The sequence below is a fragment of the Martes martes genome, assembly GCF_963455335.1.
Source record: "Martes martes genome assembly, chromosome: 7".
NCBI lineage: Eukaryota > Metazoa > Chordata > Mammalia > Carnivora > Mustelidae > Martes > Martes martes.
In genome coordinates this window covers 142,492,967-142,497,339 of record NC_137894.1, presented here as the reverse complement: position 1 = coordinate 142,497,339, position 4,373 = coordinate 142,492,967, and positions in this window count along the sequence as shown.

Here is a 4,373-nt window from a genome sequence, read left to right as displayed (position 1 = left end):
AGAGAAGCAGTCTCCCTGCTGAGCTGAGAACCCAATGTGGGGCTCGATCCCAGGACCCTGAGATCATGACCTGAGCCGAAGACAGAGGCTTAACCCACTGAGCCACCCAGGCGCCCATATTCATCTTTTTCAGATACATGTAGTGACGTATCTTCTGAAGTGGGGTGACTTGGCTTCCATTCTCCTAATAGTGCCTTCTGAGGAAAGGAAGTTTTTAATTTATGCTCATCCTACTTACCATCTAGGTCCCTTGGAATGAAAATGTAGGCACCCCTCCCCCGGCCTCCCGGCTGCTCACAGGAGCCGGCCCCGTGCCCCTCCGGCCGTGTCACTCCCCTGGAGGACACTGTGCTTGGACAAGGCCCCTCGGAGACAATGATGGAATGTGACAAAGCAAGGCCACCTTACCACTCTGTCTAAGTGCAGGTGACGTCAAGCTCGCTGTGCTCCCCACAGCCTCGGAAGCAGCCCCTTTCTGGCCTTGAGGGTGCGACAGCTGCTGTGTCACTGCGGGGACCCGTCTTCCTCGCAGCTGGCAGAGCAGGGCTATGGAGATGCCTTCTGACGGCATCCACTCCGGAGCCAACCCCTGCTTCCTCGGACAGCACCCCTGACCCCCGCCGAGCCCGTGTCAGGGCACGCGCCTGCTTTCCCTGCTCTCACTCTGTCCCCTCCATCCCTGCACCCTAAGCCCCACTTGTTCAAGGACAGGCGGCTTCGCGTGGCCTTGGCTGAGGGCGTCCCCAGAGGTGAGCCTGTGCACATTGGGGACCCTTTTCTACGGCAGGTCCTGCGGGAGGGCAGCCTGGGGGGTGATCCGCTGTGGTGGCGGATCAGGGCCCAGAGTGCAGGGCGTTCTCCGAACCCAGGGCTTCTGGCTTTCAGTCTGGGGAAGTCTGGGGCCAACCGGGACACGTCGGTCCCTCCACCTGTCAGCTTTCTTCCCGGCGCTGCTGCCCACCCCTGCGGAGCTAGAGCTTCTGCTCCGGACGCTTGGCCTGTTAGGGACAGGAACTGACAGCCGGGACCTGCCCAAGGACGGAAGCCAATAAGACGCCCCTGCAAGTGTTAAAAACCCTTTATCTGCACTCAGTTTTCACCTAGATGTCAATCACAAAACTGAGAAGCAGAGCTGGGCCGTTTCTGTACAAGATTAGGTACCTGAGATATAACCTCTCTTTTTAAAAGGCTTCCCTAAGTCATAATGACTTCCCGAAGTCATCGTCTGTCATTACAGAAACACATTAAGATGTGCTGCTCGTGCAATCTCTTCTGTTTTTAATTAACCAAAGAAAAAAAATTGTTTTAAGTACTCACCATAAAGCTACACTCATCAACACAGTGCGGTGTTAGTGAAGGAGCAGACAAATAGATCAGTGGAACCAAATAGAGAGCCGGGAAGTGGACCCCACAGACAAGCCAGCTGATCTCTGGCAGAGGATCAGGGCCAAGGAGCAGAGACGCTCTTCAGGAAATATCACTCAAAGGGGATCATCGATCTAAATGTAAAATACAAAACTGTAAAACTCCCAGAAGACACTAGGAGAAAACCTGGGTGACCTTGGGTGTGGTGACGACTTTTTGGATAGAACTCCAAGATCAAGATCAAGGAACGGAAGAACTGAGGGCTGGAATTCCTTAAAGATCGGTAGGAGCATTTGTTCTCTGAACTACAGCGCCCAGAGGATAAGAAGTCCAGCCACAGACTCGGAATTTTTGCGAAAGGTATATCTGATCAAGGACTGGTATCCAAAATGTACCGAGGACTCTTAAAAGTCAACAGTAGGAAAATAAACAACTTGACTTAAAAATGGGTGAAAGACCTGCACGGACCACTCACCAGAGGAGACGCAAAGCTGGCAAGTGAGCCCATGAAAAGATGCTCCACATCGTCTGTCATTAGAGAACTACAAATTAAAACCACAATGAGATACCACTCTACACTTATTAAAATGGTCAAAATCCAAAACAGTGGCAACACCAGATGCTGGTGATGATGGTGCAGGAAGAGAGACTCATTCGTCACTGGGGGGAGTGGGAAAGGGTGCAGCCACTGGGGAAGGCATTCAGGCAGCTTCCTACAAAACTAAACACTTCCACCTTGCGACCCAGAAATCATGCTCCTTGGCATTGACTCAAGTGAAAGGAGAACTTACATCCACACAAAAACCCGCACGTGGATATTTATAGCAGTTTTGCTCATAACTGCCAAAACCCGAGAGTCACCAAGAGGTCCTTCAGTAAGCGAATGGATAAAGACACTGTGGTCCACCCAGACAACCCTACAGAGAAATGACCCATCAGCCTGGAAAAGCCACGGAGGATCCTGAAATGTGTATTATTACCGAGTCAAAGAGGCCAATCTGGGAAGGCTGCATACTAGATGATTCCAGCTCTGTGACATCCTGGAATAGGCAACGCTAGAGACAACAAAAAACCAGCAGTTGCCAGCAGGGAGGGAGGGGGATAAAGAGGCGGAGCAGGGGGAGTTCGAGGGCCGTGCAGGTGTGTGTGTTCCTGCGCGGGAGGGGGCGTGCGGGAAATCTCTGTACCTTCTGCTCAGAACGCTCTAAGAAATAAAGTTTAGGGATGTACCCTGGTGACTTCCCCCGTGGGATCCCCGACTGCTGGGGCCCCAAGTGTAGTCCTTGCGAGCACACCGGTCTGCGAAGTCTTTCGTGGAGGCTCTAGCTGGAGTGCAGACAGGCAGATGAGAAAGGCACAGATGCGAGAGGACTTCTGTCGTGGTCCAGGGTCACTGACTTATCCTTCTAGGTCTCTCGCCTTCCTGCCTTTTGGATCATAGAATCATCCTGGGCAGAGTCTGGGTGTGAGAATAAGGTCCTGTGCTCCCAGCAGGGCTGTTCTGACTTGGTGGGCTGGGCTGGACCGAGGGGCTGGGCTCTAGAGGAGCCCCTGGGGGGTCCTGGAGCACAGCTCAACACGGGGGCCTTCCGTGAGTTGGCGGGCTGCTGGCGACTTCAGGGGCCGGGAGTCGAGGAGGGGAGCCAGAGTGGACGGGCTTCCACGCTAACTGGTCAGTTCGGGCCTCCCAAACTCCTGGCCTCCAGGGAAGGAGGAGGTGTCGACTGTGGGTAGAGCTTGGCTTTGCAAACCTCCCCGGGACCGTGCAAACCTCTCGTCACGCGGCGGGTGCGGGAGTCCCGCTAGCCACGACCGAGGCGGCATCGGCCCGTGTGACTCATCTCAGAGCCGTCGCACCTGAGGAAATGGGCCAGGTCAGCTCCTCACTGCTGCTGCGAGAGGCACCGGTGATTTGTGCCGATTCAGAGCGGGGCAGAGTCGGTTCAGATTTTAAAATCAGGCTCCCAGACTCTACTTAAAAACATGCAAAAGGGGGTGCGTGGGTAGTGAAGTCGGTTAAGTGTCCGATTTTTGGTTTCTGCTCGGGTCATGATCTCAGAGTCCTGGGATGGAGCCTTGTGTCCGGCTCTGCGCTCAGTGGGGAGCCTGCCTGAGAGTCTCTCCCTCTCTCCCGCCGCCACTCCCCTGCTCCCTCTCTCCTTTCTCTCAAAATAAATACATCTTTTTAAAAAATTTAAAAAAATAAGAACATGCAAAAGGACCCCAGTTCTGGCCAAATGGAACAGCACAAACCAGGTTTACTTTCTAACCTAACCAAGTGAAAACTAGACAAAAATACATGAGAGGACAAGCGATCAAGACCACCCCAGCCCCGCCCCCAGCGTGAGGTGATGCAGGGCAGTGGGAACAAGTGAGGCGAGCCCCGTGCTCCCGTCTGGAGCGCCTGCCTGATGCAGGGGTGAGATCCAGCATCTCCGGAGTGCAGTCCAGGGAGGCCACACGGTCTAGAGCCCACAGGACAGAGTACTGAAGAGGAGGGCACACGGAGAGTGTTCTAGAGCCTTGCAGAAGGTCTCCCTGCAGTGTCCAGCTGGGGGGTGGGAGGGACTGCCCCAAAGGACCCGAAGCTGTGCCCGATGCCCCCCCACAGCAAGGAGCAGTTGTCTATTCCCATCAGCGAGACTGGGACGTGACACTGGTGAGGGTGCCAACCAGGTCGTAGTGCAGGAGGAAGGAGAATTAACCCCAGACTAAATGCTGCTTGGCCCCACCAACAACTTCACTGCAACCCACAACAAAGATGGGGGATATTTACAGAACACAAAAATATCCAGACCAAGAAGGTCATCTTCACATCGTCTGATTTCCCAGTAGAAGTACCAGGTGTGCGGGAGAAAGGAAGGTAGGACGCTTAACAAGGAGAAAACTCAGTCCATCGGAACGGAGCCACACAGGGCACGGGGGAAGCCTCAGGAGCTCGGACACCGGGAAACCGTGGTCTCCGTATTTAAGGAGGCAGAAGAAAGATTGAACCAATGTCAGCACTA